The sequence below is a fragment of the Rhagoletis zephyria genome, unplaced genomic scaffold, assembly GCF_001687245.7.
Source record: "Rhagoletis zephyria isolate East Lansing unplaced genomic scaffold, Rhagoletis_zephyria_1.1 Rzeph_scaffold_03575, whole genome shotgun sequence".
Classification (NCBI taxonomy): Eukaryota; Metazoa; Arthropoda; class Insecta; order Diptera; family Tephritidae; genus Rhagoletis; species Rhagoletis zephyria.
Genome location: NW_016160658.1, coordinates 27478 through 45071, shown reverse-complemented (window position 1 = coordinate 45071; position 17594 = coordinate 27478). Strand labels below are relative to the sequence as shown.

Below are 17594 nucleotides of genomic sequence, written 5' to 3'. Positions count from 1 at the left end.
TTTTCAAGTAGTCAAAAATATTCCTGACTGGCAGCACAGTTTGAACATACTGCAAAAAAAAACTTGACAAAACAAATTTTTTCATTTACTTATTTGAATACATTCAAAGTTCAGCGAACGCTGTGTTACCAATTAAAATAAAATATCCAGTAAAAGTAATTGAAAAAATTGTAGTTTTCAATATGAACTGATTCACATTGTTAATCCAGTGTAGACTTGTATGCTGCGGACATACAACGGCACCAATTAGCGGTTGTTGCAGTGCATCCATGGCATAGCGGTGGCAAAAAGATAAAATAATTAAAATACTGGAACCAACAGTGTGAAAGGTAAAATGCATATATGTATGTAGTATGTATGCCACTTGTTGAGGGAGGCGAATTTGTGATTGTCTGCTCTTTGTTTTGCGACACTACACGGCGTATGAGTAACGTATGGCGCGTTGGCCGCTTGACTATCATCGAGTAGAAAAAAATTATTTACTGTAGCGCGCTGGGTTGCAGGTCAATATCTACGCAGGCAAATACGCATACTTTTATACACTTATACATACATATATATTTAGCACATTATATTATATCAAACCATAGCATACACATCTCAGTGCTAACTCACATGTCTACATTCAAACTCCTCCAAATACATAAGTATGTACATATATAGCATGTATTGCACATCCTTCTCGACCATACATTGTTTCGATACTTAAGTGCATTTCAAACATTTTGAGTGCATTGCACATTGTCAAGCAATATTTGGTTTTTGGGAGCAATAAGTAATAGCTTTATCAAGACTGCTTCTTGGCTGTTGGATGCAACAAAGGATTTATGCATAGTAGACATTTGCACATACGAGNATTTGGTTTTTGGGAGCAATAAGTAATAGCTTTATCAAGACTGCTTCTTGACTGTTGGATGCAACAAAGGATTTATGCATAGTAGACATTTGCACATACAACTGTTATATTTCATGTATTTGCGTTGCGTTGCGTGTTCCAATAATACTAACTGTGGCATTGTTGCTATTGTTGTTTGTTGTGGCACTTGTGGCATGTTAAGACAGTAAGTGGCCGGGTATTGAATTAATGAGTATTACATGCTTGTAGAATGCTTAGCGCAGCAAGTGGATTGCATACATGTTTACATAAATACATATAAATATTTGTAATTGTGTGTTGGGAATTACTTCAAATGATTTTATCACCACAAACCAATGGTCGAGTGCAAGTAGGTGAATGCATTTCGGGAATTGCTTTTACAATTCGAATGGCTCTTAGGTTTTATATAAAAANAATGCATTTCGGGAATTGCTTTTACAATTCGAATGGCTCTTAGGTTTTATTTCATTAAAATATATATTATTTATCTTAAAAAAGAATATATACATGCATATTTGTCAAAGAAGAATAAATACATACATATTTGTTGCTGTCACACGAAGTGGGGTTTTACGACGTACAGTGTGTAAATTTAATTTTTTTCGTGTCAAAATCGAATATCTCGAGTACGGTAACAGATAGCGAGACAAGTTTGATAGATAATTTTTTATCCAACGAAATTTATTTTTCTTGTATTTTCGCTGCTGAGATATTAGATGTTGTCACGAAAAAGTTAAATTTTCACACTGTGCGACGCCTTCGAACGGCAAATGGTGTTAGTGAGAAGCTTTTCTCCATGGAAATACCGTAGGAGGTTTATTTAAATTACCATTTTGCTAATAACTTGAAACCCTTGTTTCCCTTCCATTTTTTTGGGCGCTGTAATCGCCCAAATGATTCTGTCCGATACCAGTAAAGAACCACTTGTGCCAATCGGAGATGCCAAGTGGCGCCATATCCTTCTCCACCGGGTCTGTCAATGACTGAGGAAGCTTCTCCCTGTTTTTGTATTTTGAAAGCTGTTTCGTTTATGTCTATGTATTGTACTATGTCCTTCGTTGCTCAAGCAATGTCTTTCGAGAAAAACTCTCTCTCAAGTACTCCAAGTGTCGTCTCATTGGACTTTGTCCTTATTCATGCCTTTTCGCTTTATTCGACCAAGGCCATTATGAGTGACTTATAAAGTGTGAGTTTTTTACGAAGGGAGGGGAGTTTATTCCCAATTGCCAACACAAAGTAGCAATTTTTGGGGAAAGGGTGACTTTGCGTCGAACGAGGTTTTCCAAATCCCGCATAAGAGTTGATGCAAGACCTTATCAACTTCTCACCGACCTACTTGAATAGCTCAGCTGACAGGCCGTCATCTCCAGAAGCTTTGTTGTTTTTCAGCCGCGTAATTACAATTTGTGCTTCGTTATAATTAGGTGGTGGGAGATTACTCCCCGTGTCATTGCCTGGCGCTCGGGTTCATGTTATCCACTAATTTTATTGCTGTTACCATTCAATAGGGTGTACAAGTTCTCCTTCTATTATTCGAGTACGTTCTGGTCATCGGTCACAAGGCCGCCGAGATTGTTAGAGGAGTTCACACTGGTCGTGAAACCTTCCGTACGTTGCCTAACTTTCTGGTAAAATTTTCAGATGCATCTCAATTCGTCCAGAATTCCAAGCTTCTCGTAAACAAGTGTTTCGGTCTTTCTCTTTTTTATGGAAAGCACGTATCGCTTTCCTCCTCAGCTGGAATCCGATTTCTTCTTCCTCGGCGATAGTTGATGAGCGGTGAAGTTACTGGACACACATTTTTTGCTCGACTGAAGCGTGTACGTGTATTGACTGCAGAAAAATAGCGGTCCGAGTGGATGTTGGCGTTCGGAGGTCTAAAACACTGAAAGTATGCCCTTGATCTATCGATTAGGTTTCAATCTGTAGATGTAGCTTGATGGATTTTTTCTGTTTGAAATAAGTACTAACTACTCTGTCTTCAAGCCACGGAGGCTGAAGGAAAGCATCCTTGGCAGTAAAATCGCCATATCGTGAGAGGACAGCGCTCATATGCGTGCTTCAAGCGCTCACAGAAGATGTCCTAGAACGCCTTGGCTTTCTCTTGCGCCGCGTTGTTGGCGCAAATAAGCGGGATTGTGGGCAAAACCGAATTTCCAAACTTGCGAGTTTGCCTCGTCATGCCCATCATATTTATTGGATGGCGGTGATGTCAGCCGTTGTATTTGCAGGTATATCAACCAGCCGGGCCAGAGGCATCTTCCCCAATAACGGAGTCTGATTGGAGGTATTACTTTTCGTTTTATGGGTGGATGTTTCTTTTTTTGTAAGTGGCGTGCTCCAAGTCCGGCGCAGAAACCATTTCTGGCAGTTTGTTTTCTCACATTAGCTCGCTTTCGAATGAGTGTGTTCTGTTGCTACCCAGAGAATATTCTGTGTAAACGCCGAAAGTGGTGGCAAACGAATCGTCGTTGGCCACTCCCTGGTGAATGGCGATTAAAATATTATCCCAAATGCCTGGAGTTCTTCTCTCTGCGAATTTGCTATGTCTAAAAGCGTTGATACTTAAACCAGCTTAAAAAAAACGGTTGAGTCTTGTAGCACCGCCAGTTATTGAATATTGTCGAGTGTACTAGCACAGTAAAAAAAGTCACGCCGAAATTCCTGTAAACACTTGAAAATCTCTGAGTGACTGGTCAGTTGATTATTTGAAGTGGCCAATCGGCTGGAGTGGTGGCAGCAAGTCACTGAACCAAAATAGAAAAAAGAAAATATAACAAAATCCAGAAAATGTAAATGTGCCACANTGTAGCACCGCCAGTTATTGAATATTGTCGAGTGTACTAGCACAGTAAAACAAGTCACACCGAAATTCCTGTACACACTTGAAAATCTCTGAGTGACTGGTCAGTTGAAGATTTGAAGTAGCCAATCGGATAGAGTGTTCGCAGCAAGTCACTGAACCAAAATAGAAAAAAGAAAATATAACAAAATCCAGAAAATGTAAATGTGCCACAAAAAAAATGTACCTGCGATTTCTGACAAATTAACTTTGCACACTTGACTGCCAAGCGGATTTGTTGCTCATTATTAATTTCATTATTTGCCCTTAACGAAGCATTAAAATTGAATCCACTTGCCCTTCTCTGCACATCGAATGAAACCGAGCGTACATCGACTGCTCACCGCCACCTTCTGCTCCAGCAAATGAAATGCAGCACAGTTTTACATATTTCTTTTTTTTGTTAATTTTCGCGTAAAGTTGATGAAGGCTCCTACCGAAACTAAATTTTTTCTTGCCAGCTTACGAGCGCGACTGAGTGGTTCAAGCAAACATACAAACATACATATGTACATACTTAACATGAAGCAAAGTTTTAAATAAATGCTNTTTTTTTTTTTTAATTTTCGCGTAAAGTTGATGAAGACTCCTACAAAGACTCAATTTTTTCTGGCCAGCATCGCGCGCGACTGAGTGGTTCAAGCAAACATACAAACATACATATGTACATACTTAACATGAAGCAAAGTTTTAAATAAATGCCAGTATAAAAATTCTTAAGCAGCAACAGAAGCAGATATCTGCCTAGCTATGTATATAGCAGCGTAGTACAACACAGGACATCATCGGCGGAAGCATTGTGGCAGCAGTGAAGTGGCAATGATGGAACACCGCCAGAAAATTCTCAAGAGACGAGCNCAGTATAAAAATTCTTAAGCAGCAACAGAAGCAGATATCTGCCTAGCTATGTATATAGCAGCGTAGTACAACACAGGACATCATCGGCGGAAGCATTGTGGCAGCAGTGAAGTGGCAATGATGGAACACCGCCAGAAAATTCTCATGAGACGAGCAAAAAAAAAAACGTCCCGAATGCGAGGAATATTTATTATAAAGTAGCGATTTCGGTGTGCCAACAGGACATGCTCACCGACTTAAGGATGTACACACGAATCTATATGTAGTATACACACTGCAGAAAGGTGTGGGCGAACGAAGACGAGTAGCAGATAAACCATTTGACGGTGCATAAATCACGTAGCGACAGCGCTGAGAGTTCGCTCAGCGGAACAAATGCGCCGTCAAATGAAAGTGTTTTTTGAAAATATTCTTGTTGTAGTTGGGGTTTTTTTTTTTGTTATCGTTTTGTTGCTTTCCTTTATTGTTTGTTTAAGGATCTGCTGTCTGAGGAGTTGTTGTGTCTGTGTCGTGTCTAAGCATAAACTGGAAGATTTTAATTAGATACAGATGTTAAGTGGATATTTTATTTAAGAGTAAATTCAAGGGCACTGCGACATAATTAATCAGTTAGTTTTATCTGCAAGTGTATGTATGTATGTACATATATATAATATGCAAGAGGCTATTGGGTGGCGTAAGTAATTACTTTTGTTATTAAGTCAGCAGGACTTTTCCAATTTTTTGCGAGAAAAAAGTTTTAAAGCCAGCAAAGTTTTAAAATTACAGAATTTATGTACAAATATAGGTATGTTTATTTACAACTGCGCGTTGGATTTTAAAAATAACTACAACTAACAGCATAAAATTGGTTACATTCTTAAAAAAAAAAAAAAAACACCATCCTTAAAAAGAAACTCGCAGCAAAAAGACTTGGTTTTCTATAGACGGCGGACAAAAACTCGAAAACAGGTGATTTAAATAATTATTTTTTGTTATATTTTTTTAGTAAGTTCGATACAAAGTTGCCACCTCTTTGAAAATTTTCGGTTAACTAACATCAAATTATTTGAATGTAAGAAAGCTTACTTCCTAAAATAATTATAAAGAGGGTTGCCATATGTTTCAAAAATGTAATTCAATCAAAAAAATTAGATAAACAACATCTCAATACAATACGGGTTTCAGACTAACGGGGCTTAAGCCCGCAAGCAAAATTTTCAAAGAATATATTTTTTAAAGAAGGCTGCCACATGCACGAAAAATTTAAATCAATTCGATTTATAAGGCTAATGAAATCTTGAAATATGGGCGTCAAAATAAAGTGAGATAAGAAAAGTTGATTTTGAAAATATTTTCGAGGAACGCTGCCACCGCTTTGAAAAATTTAATTTAATTAAATTGAGGACATAAATTAAATTTTGATGTTGACAAACTTAATCTAGCGCGTGTACTAAAATACAAATGAATACACTTTGTGGCGTTATTTAAATTACATGTACAAATGCCTAACCAGTTTTAATTAGATTTTTGTTTAAGCAATAACTCCCCGTGTCTACAATCACATCCAAGTTTTCATTCCCATTAGCCAAAGGTGCTTACAAACCAGCCTTTATTCATTGTCCAAAATAATGTTTACCCATTTCAAATTATTTTGCAATCTTGGACAGAAATCTGATTTCCGCTTCACATTGCTGCTATATACATAAATATACGTACATACATACTCGATTATAGTCTGCATAAAACCAATAACTCACATTGACCATTTCATATCTGCCAATTGTCTACCAGCGAAGGTTTAATGCCCACCAGCACTGCCCCATAAAACAATATACTCGCACACCTACATACATACATAGGCAACGTGCACCAGACGTTCTACAAAATTTGGTTTTCCTCTCCATTAGAGCGTAGAAATTTCGAACGAAAAGCAATAACAACTGCAATAAAAAAAAAAAAACTAAAAAAAAACAATAAAATTAATGCCACAAATTCAATTGTCCAAGCTCACTCAAGCCAGCGAAGCTGATGAGGAGAAAAAATAGTAATAAAACCGAAAGCAAATTGAAAGCAATAACAAGAAAAATTAGAAGCTAATTTCGCCTATTTGCAGGCACTTGAAAACTACAAAGCTGTAACCAACCAGTGCTGTGCAAATTGTTGTTCTTTGTTGACCGCAAAAGATTGAAAAGTGCTCGACGTCCATAAAAGCAAAACAACAAGCAGAACAAGTTTATTGCGGTGGTCGGCAGGATGGTGGTGAAGGGCATTTGAGTGTGGATGGAGCTGATGGGGAAAAAATGGGCAATTGATAAACTTCCTAAGCTTACGCTGGACCAAGTATTGAGTGATGTACGTATGTATGTACGTAGAGGAAAAATAATCGTAAAACGCAGCAATAAAGTGAAGTAAAGAAGAAAAAAAAAAAACAAAAGAGAACAGCAATTACCAAGGAGTGAAATTGCAAAATAATGTGTATTGTTCAAACGCAAGCGGAAGTAGGAAATAAATGGAACAAGGCGCTTGTAAATTTTATTCAAAATTAAATTCAGATCAGCAGCTTCGGTAGCTTTGGCTTTTGGCTTGTGAGATGCACATTTTTTTTGTTTCACATCTATTTATAGTAAGTATTGCTCTTTCCTGAGTGGACTTGAAGATGCACATACATATTACACTAGCCAGCTGTGGGCTAGGATTGTGCATAGGTAGAAGTGTACATATGTATGTGTCATGAACGTATGGCGCCCATTCACAGCAGTGATGGAAAAGTAGGCACAATAGTGCCATTTTTGGGCACTTTCATTCTCAGAGGCACGTTTGGCACAATCCTAAAATATAGAAATTGAGCATAAAATGCCAAATTATAGATTAAAAAATTACAAAAAGTGGAACTTAAAGGAACTAAAAAGTTAATTAAGGGCCATGAGAAATGTCTACAAACCGCTGAATTCTATTGGGAATACGCAGTACGAAAAGTAAGCTTTTAATTCAGCATTTCTAGAAAGATTCTAAGGTTGCAGTTGTATAGTCCATTAAATGAAAGTGCAAGTTTCTGCAATATTCCGATGATTTTTTTTTTTCTACCGGTGTCATATATTTTAATTCGTTTAAAAATTTTCGAGCAAACTTTATATGGAAAAAAATTCATAAAATCGAAAGCTTGGAATCTCTCTCAATTCAAAATTTGTTGTTGCGAAAACCTATAAATAAATAATCTTGCGTAAATCTCAAGAAAGATGGATCTTTGGTGGTACGTATGTTACAATTCTCTGAAGTCAAGAGAAAGATGGGGAGCTGACTATCGGTAGCTAGAGTTTAAAGCTTTGAGCCCATCAAGGGGTAATCGAGGGAGTGGACAAAAAAAAAAAAAACATAGAGAAACCTATAAGTATATTTTAACTTTGATTGGAAAATCGAAAATCAATCACCTTCAGAGTGTAGTAAGGGGGTTCAAGGGAGTGAGGGAGGGGTCTAATTCATTTTTCGTAGTCATTTTTGATTCAGTGGCTAAAAAACATAGGGACATACATGCATTTTCATTTTTCATGTATGAAAAAAATATATTTTATATAAAAAAAAAATGAAAAAAATCTATTATCAGTTCACATACAAATTTTAAAGTCATAATTTACAACCCGATGTTGATTTCTCATATTTGCCAGCCTTCACATGAATAAACTAGAAGCAATCTTTTTTTCAGGCAGAGTGTGATGGTTCTAACTTGTTTTTCTTACCCCTTATTGACATCGTTTTGTAAATTTGTGTACCAGCTCTATATATTTATTTAAATTTCTAGAGATACATATGCAAGCAGTTATTTAATTACATGCATCATTTGCAGCTAATTGCACATTCCCATTACAGAATCCATACAGCTAAACACAGGTCAAGGATGTACGAGTGCGACGAAATGTTTTCCAAAGAATTTACCTTTGCTTGGAAAACCGTATGTATGTATGTAAGTATTTATGTATGCATGAAAGTGTTTGTTTGCTAAGTAAATGGTTTCGAAATGCTGCAACCAGTTGGCGTCTGAGTGAGATAAAGTTGTCGAAATTTGGAAAATGATGCTTGATTGCTGTATAGTTCTGGTTAAGGTACCTATTTTTACTGCCATTTTGTAATTAAAAGTAGCAAACCATCGGAAGAAGCAGCAGCAGCAAAATACTCGTAGCAAAAACTACAGCAAATTAATAACAAATTCTACGGAAATCAATATAGCCGGGGCGCAATTGAACTAAGCGAAACAGGTAGAATAAATTATGTATACAACTCAATTGGTTGGGTGGTTGGTTGGTTGTGTGGGTGTTTCATCCAGCTAGGCGAGTGAGTGGGCCACCCGATTTAGAAGCTACCTACGTGGGCTAAACTTCTGGCTTTTACTTGCGGCTATAAATGGCGTAAACTTTATCGTACAGTATATGTATGTAAAAATATCAAAAGTTAGACGAAACTATACTTAATTGATTCGATATTGACTGATATGAAATTGGGCATTTATTCCTTGTTGATTTGGAGCTATTTTTAACTCAAGCATGTGATTGGAACTACATATTAGGCAAAGACGCGTGGTTTTATTGAGTCCTTGAGTTTAATGCCACAATCAGAAATACAGGTAAGAATTAGAAATGCTTGTTGTAATTGTGATTTAAAAGATGCAATTAACATAAAGCCATAGGATGGGAGTGCACTCATAGCGGACGCATTTTGGTCATTCAAAAAAGGAACTGATTACTTTGGGAAGTTTTCAAATATAATGTTTTAATTAGAGGCTACGAAAGATGGCATCGAATGCAGTTTAACTGAGAAGTTTCAATAGTGTGCCACTAAATGAAAAGAAGTTACCCTAGCTTTTTTTTAATAGTTGAAGTTTAAAGATTTTTTTATTTATAAAGTTTAAGATACATCAAAATGTTGATAATAAAATTAGTGAACCTTGAAATAAAAAAAAACTTTGATAATAAGATAACGGTGACTTGCGAAACAATGTACAATTTTTACATTTTTAATTGGCGCCCTTGAAATTCATTATAAAATTGTTATATACATCAAGAAATAAAGATTTACCATTTTATTTGTATATATTCCACGCGAAATAAATATATATGTACATCAGAGAAGAATACTGTGTGAAAATTAAATGACTATTAATAATTATAAGTTTTTAGTAAGGCGCCCAAATACATATGTTAGCTGACTGCGTATTGAGGTGACAAAAAAAGTTTCGAGATAGGGTTCGAGCCCAAACATTGTTCATCTTGCGGGATGAGGTGCTGGCATAAAACTTTGGGTTTCTGAGTATAAATTTTCAGGATGCTCATTAAATGTTTATATTTTACTCTAGAAGTTTTTCCTAAATATACCAACCAAACAATAAGTTAGGCATTTTAAAATTAAATTCGCTGAAAAAATATTTCAAACTTCAGTTGTCATGGCAGCAGTAGCATTTTATAAAAATGCACCAATATTTTTGCCTGTTTCAAAGGGATTAAGTTGCGCATTTCAAGGTCATTGAATAACCTGTATTGCTTACAGTAGAAAGTTGAAAGTTGTTATAGATATTACAAATGCCAAAAGGAAACCAACCGAGGGCGTGCCCCGTTTCTCACGATGAGACTTTTTACTCAAATACAAAATTTTTACCACTCTACTGCGTATGACTGCCAATAGTGCTACGAGGCGTATCCGTTATATACATATACATTTGTGGATATTTTTCTAGTACATATTTTTAAGATTTCATTGAAACACAATTTGGCGATGGCATCTTGTTCTTTATGCAAAACTAAAGATAATGCATGGTGCTAGATAAGTGTGTCACCATTTTGGATCATTAATACGTTCCTGACAAAAAATGTAACAAATCGTGAGATTTACTTATATGCAATTTTTATATTCAATACCTACTATCTATTATTGTATTCGGATATCCACAAACCCATTTGGATATTTGTGTTTAAACCCGAATATACGCTTAATATCCGTTCCATTATCTATCTTGTCCGCATTTCCGGACTAGACACTAAGATTGGCTATGCAATTTTCTTTAGTGAACTATAATGGGAGCTATCTCTCCGAACTATGGCCCACTGCAGAGTCTAGCAGGCAGAAGCTCGAGCTATAAAGGAGGTGGTTTGTACCATAGGACACACGACGTTCTATGACTACTATAAATATCTCCTTCGATAGCCAGGCGGCCAACAAATCAATGAATGCGGTAATACTAAGGCCAAAGGTTGCGCTGGAATATCTGACAGCTATAAACAATATTAGCACCGTCTTCAAGGTCAGACTGATATGGGTACTGGGACATAGAGAAAATTGCGTGGCCGATGAGCTAGCCTTAGTGGGAAAAGCGAAAAGAGAGGAAAAATTTGGAGACCCATGGGAAGGATTAGAAACAAGATTATTAAAGGAGCCAATAGGTAATGAGTCGATGAAGGCACCTGTATAACAACTAGGCTACAGTGGCCACAAATAAGAATTTAAGAAAAAACTGAAGAACTGGTCTGCCTCTCTACATACATGCAAATTCTTTTTCTTTTTAATTTTTGAAAGTTGGAATTTTTGCCATATTTCGACATTTCAAGAGTTTTTTTTTCTCAAAAACTAAACGTGGTAGAAAAATTTTGTAAAATGCCTTTAAAATGGAATCAAAAAATCTTTAAGATGTTGTCGGAGGAGCCATTTGAAACGAACTCTGGTGATGCTATGGGTAACACAATCTACCAATAAAAAACTATAAACAGGCGCCGTAGCTTTGCAATTAACTTAAGAAAAAGTTAGGCGGTGAATCGATTAATCCCGGATGTGAAAAATAATCCTTTCTTATTTATAGAGTACGCACAGAAATATGTAGATATTTGAAAAGTTGACTTAAATAGCAAAACCAACACAACAATACTATGCACCAATATATCTAAAAGTAATCAAATGTGACTTCATCACTTCTAAAATGCTTCCAAGTGTTGTTTTCGAACTATTTTTGTAGCATCGCCTGATGCTGCATTGATTGCACAAATCTGCGTGCGTCGCATGTCAACGCGTCACCTGCATCAACTACGAGTATTTACACTTCATCCGCCCCGCACATTGGCCAGCAATAGTTTGCTTTGTGTACGCGAGTGAATCACGTTCGATTTGACGGTAAAAACTAAGTAAGCAAGTAAAAGCATTGAGATGAAATGAGCTGAAGCAGGATAACGGAAGTAGCACGCCGGAAGTTGGAAGTCGGGGAAAAAAGTGTAAAATCGCTCATACTACGTGACTTACAAATTATACGACGAAGAGTTCTACTTACTAAACTACATACATACATACTCGTACATACTTAGAAGGTGGGCAAAAAAAAATCAAAATACACATAAATAAAATTGAAATGTGCAAAAAATATAAATAAAATATACACTCTGCTGTGTCATAGCAACTGACACTTACTTGGCAATGCGAATGTCACTTGGCTGTGTGCGATGCGTCTTTGCTGCAGCGCAGGGACGCTGTGTCAGCATTTTGCTGGGCACTCTGCTTTCAGTTTAGTTTTCCGGCGTGTGACGTATGTACGTGTGTATGCGTATGAGTGTGGCAGACACGTTTTTAAGCTTCCCACTAGTGCTCTTCTTCTTCTTCTTCTTCTTCTTCTTCTTCTTCTTCTTCTTTTACGTTCTTATGTTGCACTTTTCTGTTTCGGTTTGCTTTCATTTTATGCACTTTTTTTCCGGGCAATCCAATGTTGGCGGCAATTGAAGTGATTCCTACTTCTCGTCTGCGTTGCCACATTGGCAGGCGTTCGTCAGTACGCGTGTATGTGTGGGAGCGTATGTTTGTATGTATTTGTTTGCTGCACTTGATGTTGATGCATTAAATGTTCTGCCAAAGTGCTTGCATTAGTGACAGTCCAGGCGATGAAGTTTCGGTTTGCATTTTCTTGAAGTGATGAGAAGACGAAATGGAACGTAAAAGCTGTTTTTTTTCCTTTTGGCCGACGATTTTAAATTGGGTTGGACTCTTCAAGAAGATGCGTTAAGTGTTGAAAGTGAAGAATTTACTGGGAATGGAGTTTTGAGGAATTGAGTGTGTAACATATTCTGCAGTAAATTGGGTCATCCGTTGATCAGTTTACGACTACGAAATGCTTTTAAAAGAGTTCGCTTATCGTAGCAGTCCTACTGGTTGGCAAAAAGTACATATAAAATACATAAAAGGGACGCCATGTGGTATGACGATCGGTAGGGAATGGAATTTTAAGCCTACACTGAGTGATTCAATTATATAGAAATAACTATTTTTATATCGGTATTCGCTAATGACTACTAATAAGTGGATTATGTACTGCATTTTGTTGAATAAAACATAAAATTGTGAGATGTGAAATACGTACTTATTTATGTATATTCAAACTGCTAAGGCATTCAAAATTGATTGCTATCGGAACAGCTTTGAATTAAATTAAGCCGATATTTTAGCGAACTGGTAGAGAGAGAGTTAGGTACATAGTATTTTTCTCTATAGTCCTCAGGCTGTGGTGAGTAGTTCACCGTTGGCAAGAGTCACCGGACAATCCCATCAGTGCTACCAATAGTCGTCACAAAAACTTTCACCGGCGCCAGCCATCCATCACTGTACCGAAAGGGGTCTAACCAGTCGCCTCACTCTTGACGTGAGTCACCAGTGATTTACCAGCGCAGAGGTCACCATGCAATCCTTCACTGTACACCTTAGCTCTCACCTGTACATTATCAGTTCATTAATAAAAACCACCAAACGATCCAACAGTGAATCCAACGACCGTCATCAGAAGCCTTATCGTTTCCGAGTGCTAGAGTAGTATTGTATTCCAGCCTTAATGTATACCCCAGTGACTTTAATCAATTTACATTTAAGAGCGATCGGAATAGCTGTTAATACCTATAAGAGTTAATGAAAGATCGATTGGACCCTTGCTCCTAACTGCTCGTGGGCATAAAAGAGATGTGAATGCCCCTCAAATAAAAAAGCGAGCTAAAGCTTCGACTCGTGCTTCAGTAAAAATTCTGTGTGGTGGTATGGTATGGTTTCGAGGCGTCGATAAAAAGTTAATAAATATTTCTCGTTGGGGAAAATGGCTTTGAAACGTAATGTTTGTTTCTGACTATAATGTTTGTAATTTTTTTTTTAGTTTTAATTATTACACATTCATATTTCAGCTGTCTGTGTATACACTTTAGGCCCAACTTTCTCAAGTTAATCTCAAATTTCAGCTATGTATAACAGGTCTTGGCGCACACGTCCCTATGGTGGATAACGTCGCAGTGATGTACACGTAAATATACACTCTAAAAAATTTTTGTTTAAATTTGCGCATATTAAGATAGGTAACCAGATTCCTCTCTTAATGAATGCAAATTTACACACTGCTTGCTTACTTTTACTGATCATATGTGTGGCGTAGAACAAATTTCAATTTTTTTTTTTGAGTTTTAAACATTTATTGTTCACATTTTCATAGTTAACACATAAAATGTTTAAAATTTATTGAACATCTTTTGCGTATAGTTGAACAGATTCTGGTTGAAAAATAAACACTTTTCAGTAGTAGTTTTACATACACTTTTTAGAGTGTATGTATGCAGGTACGTTTGTTCGTAAATACTAAAATAAATACTATCTATGTATATATTGTCTTCGACGTACATATATATGTGTGCATCATGTCATGTACCGCAGACTGAAAATATTTTATCCATTAAGCTATGACACCATCTCTCAAAGAGGTATCATATGGGACGATATTTTGGAAATTTAGATCTTTATGGTGAAATTTTAATGTGGTTGGGTAAAATACCATAATATTCAGTATATACTACATAGTACATGCATGAAGAATAATATAGAAAACACCTTGTATTACTAACTACTATTCTCTTCTCTTCATAAATTGTATATTCATCAGTACTTAATGTATTTAGTAAACATATATTTGTAAACATTATTATTTGACGACTTTGCATCTTCTTGGGCACCAATTAAGAGTAATCTTCTTTAGCCGTTCAATGGGAGTATTGTTTGTCAAAATGCCAATGTGCAGCCAATTTATTAGTTCAAGAGTGCAAGTGCTAAACAAAATAATGCAACATATTCAAATTGTTGTAATTAAGAAAATTTAATTGATACATTTCAATGCACTTTATTAGGCTTCACTCCAGCATTTACTAAGCCGTCTATTTAATTTGCTAAAACTCAACTTGGAAAATGAACTAATTAAATTTCGCATACGAACGCAAATTTTCACACAATTTCATCCTATTGCTGTAATTCAATCAAATTCATTAGCACTTTAATGCTGTATGCATAATTAATCACAATAAATTTCTATTTAGAGGATATACATTTGCAATTTCTTTTGAGAAAGGTAGATATGCTTGTATATGGATGTGCGTGTATGTGTATACTTACGTATGTACATACATATGTTCATGAAAATAAGTATGTTAACACGATTCTCATAAATCTCCGTTTTTTTTTTGCTTCACATTTAAATATACGTAAACAATTATTTCTAATGAGATAAAGCATCAAAGTGTTAAGTTATTCAGGAGCTTCGCATTCTACTGTAATGTGTCATTAGCATAAGTATATGTGTACATATACATACTATGTATGTACGTACGTACATATGTCAGCAAGCGCATGAGTTATGAGTGAGCATAAGATAAAGGCTCAGAAATTCATAAGAACAAAACAAAGTTACAAACCTATATTTAAAATTCGCACATATATGTATGTATATGTACATATGAACGAACATGAATTTCGTTGACAAGAAGCAAGCATTAAGAACATGAGTATTCCATTTTCTTCAACGCCCCATCAACAATATACATATGTATATGTAGTAAGCATGTAGCAACTACCCTGCAGGAAATGTATCGGACTATAAGTTAACTTGAAGTTGCTTAGGAAGGAACTAAAGGTCGCTATTATCGGTATATTTTCTTTAAAGAAGCTAACAATATTTGTATGGCGATGACCTATGCGTTAGTGCAGGTGTCACTTTTGCACATAAAATATTAATAAAAAAAAATNACTACCCTGCAGGAAATGTATCGGACTATAAGTTAACTTGAAGTTGCTTAAAGAAGCTAACAATATTTGTATGGCGATGACCTATGCGTTAGTGCAGGTGTCACTTTTGCACATAAAATATTAATAAAAAAAAAAAATATTTTTTAATTTATTTTACTTGTTTATTTTTCTGCTTTATTTAACATTACATATTTGTTCAAATATTCTGCTGTAAGTCGTCCCATATTCGCATTTCCTCATTAATTCTATTTTTCCTGAACTCGAAAAAAGTATTTGTTAAGTGCAGAAAAAATATACTCAAAGTAAAATTTGTATGAGAATATTTAAATAGAAAATTGTTTAAAGAAAACCAACTCCGGATTACAACTGAATGATTCCTGCATGACTTTACAACTCACTTTAAATTAGTTTATCATAGGCAATAAAAAGTAAACTATTTATTGAAATCCCGCAAAAAGTTGCTTATTTTTTATCGATTAATATTTTTTTTCTGCAGGGTACAGCAGCACACTAACGCGTAACGTGGCGTAAATAAATTTAATTTGCTTAAGACATTCGAGTCTGTTGCTCATTTTGGGCAATAAATATGCATGAATGTATGCGCTTGTAAAGCCACACCCGCCTACACGTGTGCTTTCCTTAAACAGCAGAATTTGCATTATACGAGTATGCTCATCGGCTTGAATTTAACCAGCAACTCAAGCAATGCACAAGAATTTGATACATTTATTTGCCTTTAAACAAGCACTGCTCTGTGGAGTAGTAAGCGTGCAGCCAGTTTGTCATACGCATGCAACAAATTCTTGTTTTTGTAGCGTACATTCATCCAGTATTGCTGCATTTGCATTTGCATTTCGCTGCACATTTCCGCATTTGTTTGGTTGCCAAGCTGCCAAGCTGCCTACCAACGAGAGCAGCAAACGCAGAAATGTCAGAATTTATTTGCTTGTAAGACGTATGCAAGTAGGCTCTGCAGAAGCTCTGCCTTGAGCAGACACTTTGCCTATAAAGACACAGACGGAAATTTAAGTGACCTGAATTACTCACATTCTTGTTTTTTTATTTTTACTTTTCGTTCATTGTGAAACTGAAATGGAGAGTTAAAAGTAAACACAAAATAGTTCTCTGCACTTTGTGTAATTGAAATGTTCTCCTTTGTGCATTCAAAAGTTGGTGTGAACATAAGTGCAGTAGCGGTGCGTAAAATTATAATATTTTGCGCTTACTCAAAGCAGCTAATCTTCATAAATCTTCAATCTACAATATAAACACAATCTACAAATAAAAACGCCTGCGGTGGTTAGAATTTTAAAAAATGTCTGTTTAGTAAATTAAGCTGTGATGTCGTTTTATTAGTAAATCTTAAGGGAGCCCCTTTTTGTTAAGAAGGGATTTTTTTTTGTCGCAACGAAGACAAACAATGCATACTGAAAATCGCGCGCAGACACGGCTAAGGATAAGGAAACTGAAGAGTACGCGTATACGTGCTGTGCGTTTTCTGTTATAGGAAGGCTAAGAATCCTCGCTGTTTGGCGAAATGAGTCGTGTGATCTCTTGAAATAGAGCCATTGATAATCTTTCTTTCTTGGAAGGATATGGTCGAATCTTTTCTTGCTAATTCGCCACTTTTACAATTCGCCTTAATATTCAGGCGTCCAAGGACATATGTATGTATGTATATTAACTTAATTCTACAAACCTGGGCTATATCGAGCAGAGCATGTATGGCATTCCGTAAGGGAATTTGCATTTTCTATGTGTGAGTGTAAAGCCACAGAAGAAAAATATTCGATTGTTCTCTCTAGGCCTTTGATAAAGATTTCATGCTGCCTTCCAAATGACAAACACTACTTCTTCATACATCCGTGACGCGGTAATGTGACTAGAATATTTGAATGACCACAGATTTATTTGATCTCTTTGAGTCTAACTGCTGCAATAATGTGACCGCCTCGATCAATTTCATCAAGCGGA

The 17594-nt window shown here is 36.1% G+C and overlaps 1 long non-coding RNA gene across 1 annotated transcript; it reads right to left on the bottom strand.

Annotated features, from left to right (window-relative positions):
• Positions 1-1912: 1912 nt before the first annotated feature.
• LOC108369277 (uncharacterized) lies at positions 1913-15702 on the bottom strand. The gene is made up of 3 exons (XR_001848478.1): positions 15623-15702; positions 10203-10204; positions 1913-1923 (listed from the first exon to the last, which is right to left on the bottom strand). It is a non-coding gene; the product is annotated as an uncharacterized LOC108369277 (long non-coding RNA).
• Positions 15703-17594: the final 1892 nt, after the last annotated feature.